The sequence below is a fragment of the Rattus norvegicus genome, chromosome 4 (genome assembly GCF_021556685.1).
Source record: "Rattus norvegicus strain SHRSP/BbbUtx chromosome 4, alternate assembly SHRSP_T2T, whole genome shotgun sequence".
NCBI lineage: Eukaryota > Metazoa > Chordata > Mammalia > Rodentia > Muridae > Rattus > Rattus norvegicus.
Window position 1 is genome coordinate 98,178,026 of NC_141537.1, and position 16,693 is coordinate 98,194,718.

A 16,693-nucleotide genomic window follows, 5' to 3' on the forward strand; every position below is an offset into this window, starting at 1 on the left:
TAGGTTAGGGAAGTTTTCTGGTATAATTTTGTTGAAGATATTTACTGACCCTTTAAGTTGAAAGTCTTCCCTTTCTTCTATACCTTTTTTCCTTAGATTTAATCTTCTCCTGGATTTCCTGGATGTTTTGGGTTCCATCAGGGCCTTTTTATCTTTTACATTTTCTTTGACCATTGTGTCAATGCTTTCTGTGGTACATTCTGCCCTTGATGTTATCTCTTCTACTTGTATTCTGTTTGTGATGCTTTTGTCTACACCTTCTGATTTGTTTCCTAGGTTTTCTATCTCCAGGGTTGCCTCCCTTTGTGATATCTTTATTCTTTCTCTTTCCATTTTGAAATCCTTGAAGGATTTGTTCAATTCCATCACCTGTTTCGTTGTGTTTTCCTGTAATTTGTTAAGGTTTTTTTTTTTTTAATGTTGCCTCTTTAAGGACTTCTATTTGTCTACCTGTGCTTTCCTATATTGCTTTAAGGGAGTTATTTATGTCCTTCTTAAAGTCCTCTATCATCATCATGTGATGTGATTTTAAATCCAAATCTTGCTTTGCTAGTGTGTTTGGATATCCAATATTTGCTTTGATAGGAGAACTGGGCTCTGATGATGCCAAGTAGTCTTGGTTTCTGTTGCTTAGGTCCCTGTGCTTGCCTCTAACCATCAGGTTGTCTCTCGTATTAGGTTGTCTTGCTGTCTCTAACAGTGTGTTGACTCTCTTGTATGTCTGTATGTCAGCACTCCTGTAGAACTATTTTCTTACTGCTGGATCTGGGTAGGAAAAACTGTGGGACCAATTCAGCTCAGGGCACAGGCAGAAACTGGAAGGTTCCTTTTCAGTCTGCTACTGGGTTTTTGTGTCCTGATGCCTGAGATAGGTCACTCAGAGCAGAAGATTTGGTCTTAACTCTACCCTCCAGTGCGTCAGTGCTCCTTGTGACTGGCTTTTAGGTCTGGGTTCAGTCAGAAATTGGATGGTTCGTGCCTCTGACTTCACCAAGCTTCTCTTTGTGCAGATTTCTTATGATCTTATAGCTCAGGTCATTTCTGAGTTTCCAAGGATAATTTTGATTTCACTTTCTTTAAATTCAAGAGCTGTAATGATTATCAGAATCATAATTTGTCTCATGTATTATTTTATTTAAAAAGATGAAGATTTGTGGGCAGAGGAAGTAATGTTATAATTTGTATCTATAGTGTTCTCAGGTTCCCAGTTGAAAACTTATACTTTAGTATATTATACCATTAGGAAACATTAGGAAGTGGAAGAAAATAAGAGATTCCTTAGATCAAAAAGTAATTGTATAGTGTTTCTGAAGAAAATTTTTTTTGATTTTTCTTTTGTGATTTTCATTTTTTTTTGTACTTGTACTTTAATTGCTCATGGTCACTCTGTATCATTTTCATTCTTTCATTCTTTAACAAAGCCACTCTACTTATGTACCCTCTACCACCATGCTCTTTGTCAACTCAGGGCCAGAAGCAATACTTTGGAGTTATGATGGTTAGATATTTGATATTCTGTCAGAGAAAAGAACCATGTCATCCTTTAAACTTATTTCTAAAAATTGTCTCCCTAGAGATGTTCAAAGCTGACAATCAGTGTTTTATAGCAAAGAATAACTCTGAAACTTTCTCATCTTAAAGTTTTCACTTTGTAACCACCTGATAATAATTTGAGAAATGTTGGAATATTAAAGAAAACCACAGGCTTAGAGAAATCAAAGAAATCAAAGAGAAATCAATTGTCTCTCTGTTGCTAAGTGTCAGTGGACTCATAACTGATTAAAAATATAATTTCACAGACTGCTCCTGAGTTGCTGGTTCCTGAAGGATCCAGGCAGGTTCCTCTGAGCAGAAGTTGTGGTCTTACCTCTGCTCTCAGGAGTATTAGCACCCCTGGAGACTGGCTTTCAGCTCCAGGAACAGGCAGAAACCAGAAGAATCTTGTCTCTGACTGCTCCTAATATCCTGTGTGGAGAAGGGTCCAGCTGGGTTCCTCTTAGGACAGGAATATGAGCAGAAGTGGTGGTCTCTTCTGAGCTCTCAGGATTTTCCTCACTTTTGAGAGTCTAGCTCTCTCCCCCACAGGATCTTGGTATGGGGCCCCCATTGGAGGAGTTAGAGAAAGGATTGAAGGAGTTGAAGGGGTTTGCCATCCCATACGTAGAACAATACCAACAAATGAAAGCTCCCAGTCCTAAACCACCATCCAAAGAGTACACATGGTCATACCTATGGCTCCAGCCTCATATGTAGCAGAGGTCTTGTTGGGAACCAACGGGAGGAGAAGTCCTTGGTCCTGCCTAGGTTCAACCCCTGAGTGTAGGGGAATTTCAGGGCAGGGAGGCAGGAAGGAGTGGGTGGTTGGTTGGGGGTACACCCACATAGAGGAAGGAGGAGGGGGTAGGATAGGTGGTTTATGAACAGGAATCCAAGAAAGGGGATTAGATTTGAAATGTAAATAAAAAACATCTAATTAAAAAATATAACTTCCTTAAAGTTCTTGATGTTAACCATCTCCTGAATTAACCTCAAGTATAATGATATCTGTGGGTATCATCTAGACTCCACAGACCAGTGCCTAATGCTAACACTATTCTTACAAGAAAAATACTACTTTAGCCTGAACAATGAGCACTATTCCTCAAATTTTTTTCATTGTAGAAAACACTCCATATAACTTAACTATCTCTCTCTCTTTACTAGAAAAATAAACACATGTGATTATATTGATCAGTTGTGTATTTCAGAATGTTCATGTCATTTCAAACTCGTAACTATACCTCAAAAGTTCTTTTGCCATGTCAATTTCAACTTAAAACTTTTAGAGCCTAGACTTAGTTATAGAAACAAAGATGTTGTTGTAAAAATATAAAAAATAAAAGTACTATCTTTTATCCCCATTAGGCTTACTCACAGTGCCCCAAGATATCTGCTGGACATCTTAATTCTCAGTCATCAAATCCTCTCCCCTGCTTTGCTCCATCCCATATCACACTGCCAAAGGTGCCTCTCTGGGCCTGGCAGCAATCTCTCTACCTATCCATTTCCTAAGCCAGGTTTCCTTGCCAGAAGCACATATCCCAGTTCCATGGCAGCCCAAGATCTCTAGCCATTGCAAACTTTCCTACACTTAAATGGTGACATAAAGGAACACACAACACAATAACCTTTGACCCAATTGATAAGGTATTATTGCCCACCTAAATATACAAAGCACAGTACCAGCCATCCCTTAAGAACATTAACCCCAACCTGTAAATACACAGAGCGGAATCTTAATGTCACCTGCCATATTGTCCTGCCATGTCTTCTCTCTCTCCCTCCTGTCTCTTCCTCCTTTCTGTTCCAGTCTCCCCCTCTTCCTTCAGTCTTCTGTCCTGCCCATCATTCCTTCTCATCCAATGACAGGCCTCCTTCTATCCTGTACTTGCCCCTCACCTGTATTTTACATATTCAATTGGGTGAAATCACCTGAGTCCTGATTATGTGACTAGACAGCTGTCCGCAGGGCAGTAGAATTAGCATCAAAATTCAGATAACTCCAGGGCAAACTACAACATTTCCCCTTTTTTTGTCCAGTTAAAGGGTCTTTTCACTTATATATAAATTGAGTACAATTATTACCATTCTACAATTTATAAAACATACAATACACTCAACACCCAGTCCATCAATTTTGTCCATTACCTAAAGCACCTTGTCACCTATCCTAGAGGACTATAATTCTATACTTGACTTATATTCTGGTTTGAGATTGTACATCCTCTGAAAAAACACCCTTTCAAATTTATTATGCTTCTCAATGCTAAACAGCTTGGATTGTTAACAAGACTACGAGTCTTCAACTATGTCAGAAATCTTTGAATGACCAAATATCTATATACATAGGAAGTCTAACATGGTTTCCAGAACTGAGAGGTTGTAGAGACAAATCTCCACCAGCACAGTCCTCTGTTATAAACATGTGAGCACAAATCTTCAGCCTTCTGGCCCAAAATCAACTGACGGACTCTTAAAATGCAGATTTTTGAAGGACTGATCACCCTGTCCTGGCAGAGCTTATCAGTCAACTATTCTGCATAATTTGTCCTTTTCTGGACAGTATTAGTCTGCAGATGAAATAGGCAGTTTTGTTCAGTGGCTGCCTAGTCACAAAATATTGCCTCACCTGGAGGTAGAGATGTTCAAATTCTTCATTAATTCTGCCAAAGGGGAACTGTTAGGAGTAGATATGTCTCAACAAAAGATAAATAACTGTAAATCTCATATTTTGTGGATTTCTGACATTTTTGAAAACCATCTATCTATATAAGACAATCTGGAATGTGTATTTATATCTTAATATTATCTTGAAGCTACTCTCACAAAGTCAGCCATGAATTTGCTATTTGGGACTTAACTCACATGTGTAATCAACTCAGAAGTTTGTAATGACATCAATAGAAGGACTGGCTCTAAACGTTGTACTTTTAAACTCTTTTAACCAATAAATTCTATATCAAAGCAAAGATTGGATTTTAGCTTAGTTACCAAATGAGATTTTGACTATATAACTCAATTTAGCTAATTCCTCCCTGTTAAATTACAACCATTTCTGAATGCCTCATAAAAACAACTTTAGAATAACCTCTTTCAGCCCCCCAAAACTCCAGGGAATTGGGGTGATGATTCCTTCATAACTTCTTCAAGCTGTACAAGGGTGTTGAGATATCCTTGGTACTAGGGGGTGGGAAGAATGAAGGAAATGCTCTGATGTGTCCTGATTGGACCCAGCTGAAAGTCCTTGAAAGCAGGAATCCAAGTAGGCACATTCGGCAAAATACAACCTTCAAGAAAAAAGTTTAGAATCAAGATATCTTTTTGTTTTATTTTCCTGAATCAATTTTTTCAGGCAGTCTACCTCTATCAAATCTGATCAGTATGACTCTGTGAGGTTTCCAGAGCCTAATCACACTTTTTAAAAACACAAAGACAAAATCTTTCTCCTAAAATACTGTGTTCCATAGTCTATAACAAGAAAAGCTTGTATCTTGCACTCTCTCCCAGAATAATAATATAACCATAAAACTCAAAGTCACACCCATTATGAAGGTTAAACAATTTTTTTTTGTTCTTTTTTTCGGAGCTGGGGACCGAACCCAGGGCCTTGCGCTTCCTAGGCAAGCGCTCTACCACTGAGCTAAATCCCCAACCCCTAACAATTTTTAAAAAAGGAAGCAAGCTAATCAATGAGACTGATAGGCTTTTGTACTTTATGATATCAGGAAATAAACCCCAAATTCCTGTGGAGCCCACGTTAAGAAAATTTGATCTTCCTGTTGTGGTAAATGTCAAAAGTAACCACAAACCCTCATTAGTTGGCATCAATGAGCCATATGGACTTTAGTGGGGTAATTCATAAAACAAACTAAACACCTATCAATTCTAATACCAATAAGTAACATATCGAACCAGGACTTTAGTCAAAAATATATCCACCTGTTAAGCTCTCTAGACAGAGCCACAGATTTTTATTTAACCTTAATACCCTAAATATATATCTATCTGTTAAGCTCTCTACCCGGAGCCACAGATTTTTACTTAATCTTAATAACTTGTAAATATCACAATACTCTACTTGGAGTCAGTGACTAATTTTTCCCTAAGTTCCAATCCATGGATGAAAATCCCCGTGTGATTTGGGTAATCTCTTTACTCTCCTTAAAACAAACTTAAACACCTTCTATCAATTCTAATACCAATAAGCAATATATTGAACCAGGACTTTAGCCCAAAATATATCCATCTGTTAAGCTCTCTATCTGGAGCCACAGATTTTTATTTAACCTTAATAACTTCTAAAATACATGTCTGTATTCACTCTGTCTGGTGTTACAGACATTTATCACAACTCTTTACTTGGAGTTAGTGACTAATTTTTCCCTATCTAAGTTCCGAACCATGGATGAAAATCCCAACGTAATTAGGGTAATCTCTTTACTCTCTTCTTTCTAAAAATAAACTTAATCTCCTTTTAATAAACCTGTCATTAAGAAGTAGCTTGTCTAACTAGGATTTCAACCCAAAATTCCTGTGGAGCCCATGTTAGAAGGAATATGAGCATCTTGAAAGACTTTCTAAACACCTTTCTTTAAAAAGCAGTCTTTAATCTCTAACTCTTTGATCTGCCATTACTTATAACAGAGTAGGGGACCTACAGCCTGCCAGCCCAGGCTGCTTCCCTGTTTCTTTGTTTAAATTCCTGTGCTTGAGATATCACATGACTTAACATGGCACTGGCCTCCCCATACTTAGAAATTAAAATTTTCTCTCAACTCTTAGGATTACTAGTGGATTCTTGCCCCACATTGGGCAATATCTATTGTTGTAAAAATGCTGTCTTTTATCCCCACTAGGTCTACACCACAGTACCCCAAGATATCTGTTGGATATCTTAATTCTAAACAAAGTGTTTCACCTGCTTTGCTCCATCCCATATTGCACTGCTGAAGGCCTTTCTCTGAACATGGCAGCAGGTTCAGTGAGGTACATTATTCCCAATTAGCTCGTATTCTCTCCTCAAAACATGACCTTTTAAAAATCTGTTTTATTAATCAACTGAATAATGGGACACACAAACCTCAACAAGTACAGATATTTTTCAATATGTGTGAGTTAGACTATCTTAAGAAGCTGTTGAATGAGTGCACTCAGAAGCAAAGGCATCTTTGTACGGAATCTTGGCCAAGGATGGTTGTAGTAGTTCTGAGGTATGTGTGCATGTGGCTGTTGGGGTTTGGGGAGTCTCAACATTTACCATTTTCCTCTGAAGCATCTCGGGCTTGGAAATTTGTCATAGAAGCTTTTCTCATCTGCAGTTCAAACACTTTTCAGCAGGAATTTAGCTGAAGTTGAAGTAGCTATCTGGCATCTCAGATTGAACCAGGTTCTTTGCGTGCCAAGAACTCTTTCTCTTGGCAATGATGATGACCGTGATCTTTCAGAAATGATTCTCGGGTTGGCATCTTGACTGAGCAGAGCAAGCAGCCTGTCTTGGAATTTTGGAAGAAATGTGCTCAGCACATTGCTGTACCAAGAGGAAAAGTTGGACCTAGAGTTCTGAGGCTCCATAAACTATGAATTTTATAAATTGAGTTAAAACCATTGGGGTGAGGGTAAGGGGTTTCAGCAAAATGATCAGAAGCCACAGATCATTGCATGAAAAAAAAAAGAAGCTGTTGAATGTTTTCAGAAGGTAGCACTGCTCACTATTATAAGATCAGTGCTAACTATCCTAGGCAGGTATAATCCAAAACAAAGTTATGTAGTACTTAATACAATCTAAGGCCTATTTGGAAAGGAAAGTTGAATGTTTCTGGAATTCTTTTCATATTTGCACACAACATTAAAGGGTCTGTATAAGAATTCAGATCCCAGATGCCCAGTAAACCAGTGATTTACTTGTTGTTTTAGGTTAAGAAGAATTGTCATCCTCCTCTTACCATGAATTGAGATGTCTTGAGTGAATCTTGCTCGGATTTGGTTGCCATCATGTGAGAACTTAGACATGTCTTCCATGCTTCAAAAATCATAGAGAGACACAAGTACAATTATTATATTTCAGCAGAATAAGAGTTCAGAAGAGAGATGTAGACAGAGAGAAGGCATCATTACTAGTAATCCATCCAAAAACTGCTGCATGGCACTCCTAAGGTTGATAGTGCTTTGCATATTGAAGAAGCTGCCTTATGACTAGATATTTTTCCTCACATATCTCTTATCCCAGGGCCTTGGAAAATCAGCTTATTTAGACTCATGCTGCAATAATGTAGGGGCTGTCATAATTGGTTTCTGAAAGACACCAAGGATTACCTGTCTTGAGGACAAAATATTAAAGACTGGATATATTGTACTTCTCCTGATGATAAACAAAGTTGGACTGTTGAGACAAAGGCATAGATGTGTGATTTATGGTATTCAAATATTTGTGTTATAAAGATGCACAAATAATTCTGCATGGTAGTTGTTTGGAGACTTTGACCCACAAACAGAGAGTTCAGGGTAGAGACTGTATTACTATAAATCCCTCTCAAAGCTGCTGCATGATACTCCTGATGGGGATGGTGCTCTGTACATTGAAGGAACTGCATTATGACTAGGTTTTTGTTCTTACCCATTACTCACATTCAGGCCCTTAGAAAATCAGCATGTGGTGCCTTGCCTAATCAATATCTGAAAGACCCCAAGCGTTCCCTGGCCCCTGGACAAAGTATTGAAGACTAAATAGATTGTACTTCTGATGATCAATAAGGTTGGATGGTCACAATAAAGACATAGATATGTGATTTGAGATATTCAATATTTGTGTTATAGGGTACACAAACATTTCTGCATTTTAGCTTGTTTGGAGACTGGGAGCCAAATGCAGATGGTGAGGTTGCTGACTGAGTCGGGATAATTCTTCCAGCTACTTCTCAAGAAAAAAACTGAAAAGAGCAGTTTTCTGTTTTAATTCTTAATTCTATCAAGACTATTCAAACTTTTATGTTGAGGAACTATGGAAAATTATAGCAAATGTTAGAAAAAAGTAAATATGGAGAATGCCAAACTGTGCAAAATTGTACCCATTTAGTTGGTAAGTAAGAAAGTACCTGCATCTTCGCATGGAGTCAGAACTTCAAGTGACACAGGTTCTTGAGATCAGGGTATTATATGTGCACCTACTGTGTATTTCCTCTCTTTGAACTGTAGTTAGCAAACTTAAAACTGTAAAGTCTTATGTTTTAATTCAGTGAAAATTATGCTCAATTGTCCTTTCAATTTAAAGAAATGTCTACTACAAACAGTTCACAAAGTGAAGACATTAATTTTTTAACCAATCCAAATTATTTGAGTGAGTTAAATCTAATAGATTTTTGTTGTATATTCCCCGACAGCAGGATATTTCTTCTATATTACCCCAATATTTCTTTGAAATGTATTATTTAAGGTAATGATTACCTATATTAGAAGGGTTATCTATAATTATAAATGTTTAAAAGTACTCAACATGAACATGAGGATCCATGCTCAGTTTCCTGGGTTCTTTTTTTTTTTTTTTTTTTTTTTTTGGTTCTTTTTTTCGGAGCTGGGGACCGAACCCAGGGCCTTGCGCTTCCTAGGTAAGTGGTAAGCTCTACCACTGAGCTAAATCCCCAGCCCCAGTTTCCTGGGTTCTTGTTGCTATGGTTTCCAGGTAAAATACACAAAAATGGGAATTTCACTGATTAGTGTTGACTGGTATTTGGGCAACATCATCCTTTATAATGCTTAACTATGTGGATATTCATTATGTCTCAACTCCTAGGTACCAAATGTGACATCCAGATGACCCGGTCTCCATCCTCCATGTCTGCATCTCTGAGAGACAGAGTCACTCTTACTTGCTGTGCAAGTCAGAACATTAGGAATTATTTAAACTGGTACCAGCAGAAACCAGGAAAATCTCCTAAGCTCATGATTTATGATACAACCATCAAGGTTCAGTGGCAGTAGGTCTGGGTCAGATTATTCTCTCACCATCAGCAGCCTGGAGTCTGAAGATATGGCAGACTATCACTGTCTACAGTATTATGAGTATCCTCCTACAGTGATACAAGTCATAACATAAACCTCATGGGAGCTTAAGTGAGAAGCTTGGCTGCCCCATCTGCTTCTCCTCATGAATCACCCAGTCTAAGTATTTCTCAGATCTCACAGGACTTTCTAAGATTCTGGAGTCATGTCAGATGTAGTCTTATATGTGCTATGCCCTGCTCATGCATTATGGTCTCAGACTGGTGGTTTTAACAGGTTAGCTACCTGCTGGGCCTTATGGTAAATGCATGGTGACTCATTACCCATGTTGTCCACCTGAGTGGCCTCTTGAATGCATTGTCTGTCTCAGGCTCACTCATGGCCATGGCCCTGGTCATAGGCCAGGTTCCTTTAGTCTCTAGCTCCCCATCCTGGAAGACTTTCTGCTCTTGCATCATGACATTTAGTCTGTTATAGACTTACTTCTTTCAAGGAATGTTAGGCTACTAATAATTCAGACATTTGCAGGTCAGGACATCAGTGAGCTGAGCATCTGCATAGTTTTTCTCTTCTCTACCTCCTACTAACATACCTTCAATGCCTTTGGGAGGCAAGAATACACCACAGTCTGATTTTATACAATCATTCTGATTTTATACAACAAAGAAGAATAAAGTAAGAAGATAGAGTGCCACATTTATATGGTTCCAATTTTCCTAGTTCTCCTGTTTTTGACTATCAACACAAATTCTAGACTGAGTTTACAAACTTTTGAAATTCTTTGAGATATAGTATTTGTATTATATTGATTTTATTAGCAAACTGCAGATGAGATCCATTTAAATCTCATTCATGTGACTGGAGAGAAAACCCATGTTTAAGAGCATTTGTTTATCCTTAAAGTGACCTGAGATTGAATCTAAGCACCCATAAGGTGACCAACAAATATGTTGTTTATTATTTATTTATTTATTTATTTATTTATTTATTTATTTATATGAGTTCTTTGTGTCCACACAGACACACACACACACACACACACACACACACACACACAATACACCCAAAGAAGGAATCTGATATCATTACAGATGTTTGTGAATTATCATATGGGTGCTGGGAATGGAATTCAGGACCTCTGAACAAGCAGTCAGTGCTCTTAAGCACCTCACAGCTGTCTTAATTTCAGTTTCCCATACAATCTTCTGTCCTTTGATGGCACTAGACATGTATATAACGTTCTTAGGGACCTTCAAACAATGTATACCTTTTTTATCTTTTTTTAAAGGAGATATATTCTTTATTCACTTGTATGCCTTCAGTGTAAGGAGCTATTCTTCTATCCTCAGTATTTGTCTCTTTTATTGTAACCACTTTCAAATATCTACGTTAAATTTCCTTGATTTATGAATTTGTATACCAGTCTTTTATGCAAAACATTTTATTTAATTCATTTCATTGCTCATTTCTTACTCCCTTTCTTTTTTCTCTGCTATTGTTTTAGATAAAAATATCAACATTGGACATTTTTTGTCTTTTGTATAATCTGAAGCATAAATGCCCAATATTTCTCTACTGAATATTATATTATATTTGCCTATAAAGGCAGTAAGATATTTTGTGTCTATGCTTTCTTCTTTAAAGATTTAGAATGTAGATTTAATGAGTCTCATAGAAGTGATTTTAAGACACTATAGAAATAATTACACAATTCTTTTCCTTAATTGTCAAAAGGATGAACTATGTGGATTGATTATATAATATTAAATTGGCTATTTTCTTGGCAAATACATACACTTAGAGTACAGTGCCTTCCAAGAGGGAAACAAAGTGGTGAAGGTAGAGAATTGGAGGGGAAGAATTGGTCAAGGATCATGAGGAAGAGATACTAAACAAAATTTGCTTTATTCCTTTTGTCTACATCCCTGTCTCAAGTTACAACCCATTTAAACATCTTTATTAGAAAATTTTAAATAAAATAACAAAATTTCTTTATTATGTCAGAAGGTTTAGGGCTTATACCTGCTCATCTATAAGGGGCAATATTTTTGTTTCTGCTCACTGTATGCCTTCATTGTCGTCATTTACCATAACAACAAGAAGATCAAAGCACAAACCTGTTTCCTTCTAATGTTTCCATCTCAGTGAATATTTGATGTCTTCATTCCTCAGAACATATTTAATTTTTAAAGACAGTATGATGTTGTAGCCATCATGATAGCTATGATGTATATAGCTGTAAAGGTATATAAGCCTGGAGAAAACACAACTATTTATAAAGCTAGTGACCCTCAGATTTTAGGACTTTCAGTGTACATATGGTGAATAGATAGACTGACAGACAGAAAGGTAGATGATATGTAGATAATCTCTATGTGACTATCTATCCATCCCTAAAGCAAAACAGACCATTAATACTTGGAAAAGATCCCACGATTTCTATTCTCTTTTGCTCATGATATTATCTTATTCAATTTTTCATCCTTTAAGTACAGGATTATGACTTAAATTCATTAAGGAGATTGATGTGAGTTCTGGGGGAGAAGACATTTAGAGATTTCTGACATGTGATTCAATGAAAAGCCAAGATCACTAATTTGATCAGATCTGTGATTCATATACATACCTATTTTTATAACACATTGTGGTATAGCATTGTCTTTAACTGTGGTATACGGCAAAATCTAAGGTAATTGTTTGACAAAATAATTTTCTGTATAATCAGAGTGACAGTAGTCAGTTTTAAGGAATATAACCCATTGAGTCAACATTAGTGAAATGGTTAATGAGATAATAAAAAAGGTTAGTGAAGAGCGGATAATAATGTCCCACCCTTTCTTAAGGCAAGTTCGACAGTACATAAGAAAGGAAATACTTGAGGAAGTCCATTAGTGAAAGCATGGGGGATTTCCTAATTAAAGTAAATCTTTAGAATGATGAGAGCTCTGAACTTCACCTCATCCAGGAATCAAAGAGAGTTGAAGACTACAGAATAATACTCCAAAATAATGTATTTTCAGTTTTACAGAAGTAAAATTTGAAACCAAAGAGATTGAGGGGACTATTGGGGAAAAGTGGATGTTTAGAATTTTCTGAGTTGTGACACCATGGATGACCCAGGACAGTTAAATTAATAAGAAGACAGGAGAAAGAATATTGGAAATCTTGGAGGAGGTAATAAGAAGGGTTAGAGATATGAATACTGTTAGCAGCACTGGCTGTTATTGCAGAGGACCTGTGCTCAGTTCTTAGTGTGCACCTGGTGGTTCAAACCATTTATAACTCCAATTTTATGGGATATACTGACTACTTTTGACTTTCCTGGGCACAGCCATGCACATTGTCATGCATGAGTGCAAGCAAAACCACTCTCATCCATAAAATTAAAGAACCCTTAAAAACTGTGAAAGAAGATTAGCAAGAGGAAACTGAAAGAATACAGCGTAGAAAGTGGAAAACAGCTTCTAGTTCCCACGTGTGCCTGACAGAGCCCACACCCCAGTTGCAGCTCAACTCCTCAGGTATTCTGATACACCCAGCTTCACAGGATCACATGCTCACAGGAAGGACAGGCTCCAGTCAAAAAAGGAGGCCAGATAATGACCAGGGATAACCAGATGGCAAGAGCCAAGCATAAGAACATAGACAACACAAACCAGTTTATTTTGGCAACATTAGAACCCAGTTCTCCCACCACAGAAAGGTCTGGATACCCTAACACACTTCTGATGCAAGATTCAGATCTAAACTCTCATTTATGTCTCATAAAGGACACAGATAACTCTCTTAAAGAAATACAGAGAACAAAATCAAACAGGAAAAGGGATTGTACAAAATTGTCCAGGATTTAAAAATGGAAATAGAATCATAAAAGAAACCTCAAAGGGAGACAACCATCGAGAAGTAAAAGCCAGGAAAGAGAGAAGGAGTCACAGATACAACAGAATACCAACAGAATATAAGAGATAGGAGAGAGAATCTCAATGGCAGGGAGAGAATAGAGGACATTGTCACAACAGTTACGAAAAAATAAAAAAAGCAAAAAGCTCCTATCTCAAAACATTCATAAAATCCAAGGCAGAGTGAAAACACTGAACCTGTGAATAATAGGTATAACAGAGTTAAGATTCCCAACCCAAAGGACCAGTAAACATCTTTGACAGAATTAGAGAAGAAAACTTTTCCTAACCTAAAGAAAGCCAAAAACATACAAGAAGTCTACAGAACTCTGAATAGATGGGACCAGAAAAGAAATTGCTCTTTTCACACAATAATTTAAACAACACATACATAGAACAAAAAACAAATATTAGAATCACTAAGGGAAACAGGGCAAGTTACAAATAAAGAAAGACCTATTAGAATTACACTGGACTTCTCACCAGAGACTATAAAAGCCAGAAGACCATGGACAGATGTGATACAGATCCTAAGTGAACAAAAAAGCCAACACAGGCTACTAGATCCAACAAAATTTGCATGACTATATATAGAGAACACAAGATATTCTAAGAAAAAACAAATTTAAACATTATCTTTCCCCATACCAGCCCTACAGAGAGGATAATAGAAGAAAAAGTCCAACACAAGAAGGGTAACTACATCCAAGAAAAAGCAATAAATTAATCTTTGCATAACGAATCCAAAAGAAGGGAAATACACAAACATAAATCTAGCTCTCACAACAAAGATAACAGGAAGCAACAACCATTATTTCCTAACACCTCTTAACTTCAATGGACTCAATTCCCCAGTAAAGAGAAATAAACTGGATCCAGCATTTTGCAGCATGTTTTGTCTGTGTGAAAAAACATTTCAGAGACAAAGACACACAGTAACTCAAAGTAAAATGATGGGAAAAAATTTCCAAGCCTACAGTCCCAAGAAACAAACAGGAGTACCCACTCTAATATTCAACAAAATAGACTATCAACAGAAAGTTATCAAAAAAGATGGAGAAAGATATTACATACTCATCAAAGGAAAAATCCACCAAGACGACCTCTCAAATCTGAATATCTATGCCCCAAATGCAAAGACAACCACATTTGTAAATGAAATATTACTGAAGCTCAAAGCATACACTGAACCTCACACAATAATAGTAGGCGATTTGAACACCCCACTCTCATCAATGGACAACAAATCATGGAAAAAGAAACTAAATAGAGACACAGTATAGGAAGAAGTTATGAACCAAATGGCTTTAACAGATATCTATAGAACATTTTACCCTCATGGTACTTTCTCAAAAATTGGCCATGTACATGGACATAAAACAAAACTCAACATATACAAGAACATTGAATTAATCCTATGTATTCTATCAAACCACCACAGGCTAAATCTGGTCTTCAATAGCAACAAATGCAACATAAAATCAAGCCCACATACACATGGAAGCTGAACAACTATCTACTCAATAATAACTAAGTCAGTGAAGAAATAAGGAAAGAAATTAAAGATTTCTTAGAATTTAATGACAATGAAGGTACAACATACCCAAACTTTTGGGACACATGGAACGCAGTGCTAAGAGGACAACTCATAGCTCTGAGTGCCTCCAAAAAGAAACTGAGCATACATTAGCGGTTTAACAGCATACCTGAAAGCTCTAGAACAAAAAGAAGTAAATACAACTAAGAGGAGTAGATGGTAGGAGGAAATTGAACCCATGGCTGAAATCAACCAAGTAGAAACAAAAAGATCTATAAATAATCAAAAAAAAAAAAAGTGGGAAGTGGTTCTTTGAGAAAATCAACAAGATAGATAAACCCTTAACTAGGCTCACCAGAGGGCACTGAAAGCACATAAAAATTAAAATCAGAAATGAAAAGGGAGACATAACAACGGAATCTGAGGAAATAAAAAAAATCATCAGATCCTACTACAAAAGCCTATACTCAACAAAAGTGGAAAATCTGGAGGAAATGAACAATTATTTAGATAGATAGGAGGTACCAAAGTTAAATCAGGATCAGATAAACAATCTAAACTGTCATATAACCCCTAAAGGCATAGAAATATTCATTAAAAGCCTCTCAAGCAAGCAAACTAACTAACAGCACAGGACCAGATGGGTTTAGTGTAGAATTCTATCATACTTCCATAGAAGACCTAATCCAAGTACTCTTTTTTTTTGGGGGGGGGTGAAGAATCAATATGTTTTTACTCAGCTTTCAGGATACCACATGGATGATTTTACAATTTCATAAAAAGCGAAACAAAACAGGAAAACCTGTTCCCCAGGGATTCATATGTAGTTGGTATAAAAACTCCTTTGAGCCTAAAGGCTTAAAGTAATTCAAAGTATATTAATCCCTCCTGAGCCACACAAGGCTTTAGTTGATTTATTTAAAACCACCAGGGCTTTCTTGATGCTTACACAGTACACAATGTTAGTTGAGTTTAGCATCTTACCATTTTTCTGAATCCAGATTTAATTCATTTTAACATTTGAAAGTTCACTATTCATGCTGTGATTCTAAAATATCTTAGTACTAACATATAATCTTCCTTTGTATCCTTGTGCCCCTTACTGCCCTTCAACACAGCATGTCAGAAAATTTCAAATAAATAAAGGGAATGGCTTAAAGCAGATACAAATGTCCTAGCGTTATAAAACAATATGTAAAACAATTTATCTCAGAAACATCATAGGTGAATTACCTTATGGATTAAAATAAAAGCTTGAAACCACAAATACAGGTGACTTGACTAAATTATACTTTCAAATGAAAAGTAAATACACGTATATGAACATAGTTAAAGGTGTGATTCTGTAAATATCTTCTTAGAGTGAAGTCAAAATGTCATTTACGTCAGTAATTTTTGGTATACTGCTATAGCAAGTTTTCAGTAAAATAAAAGTTCTGTTTTATTTTATTTTTTTTGAGGTTTCATTTTTTTTTATTAACTTGAGTATTTCTTATATACATTTCGAGTGTTATTCCCTTTCCCGGTTTCCGGGCAAACATCCCCCTCCCCCCTCCCCTTCCTTATGGGTGTTCCCCTCCCCACCCTCCCCCCATTGCCGCCCTCCCCCCATAGACTAGTTCACTGGGGGTTCAGTCTTAGCAGGACCCAGGGCTTCCCCTTCCACTGGTGCTCTTACTAGGATATTCATTGCTACCTATGGGGTCAGAGTCCAGGGTCAGTC

The 16,693-nt window shown here is 36.9% G+C and overlaps 1 pseudogene; it reads right to left on the minus strand.

The window, feature by feature from the left end:
- Positions 1-10,028: 10,028 nt before the first annotated feature.
- On the minus strand, positions 10,029-10,149 carry LOC120102732 (small nucleolar RNA SNORA17; annotated as a pseudogene).
- Between the last annotated feature and the right edge of the window lie 6,544 nt (positions 10,150-16,693).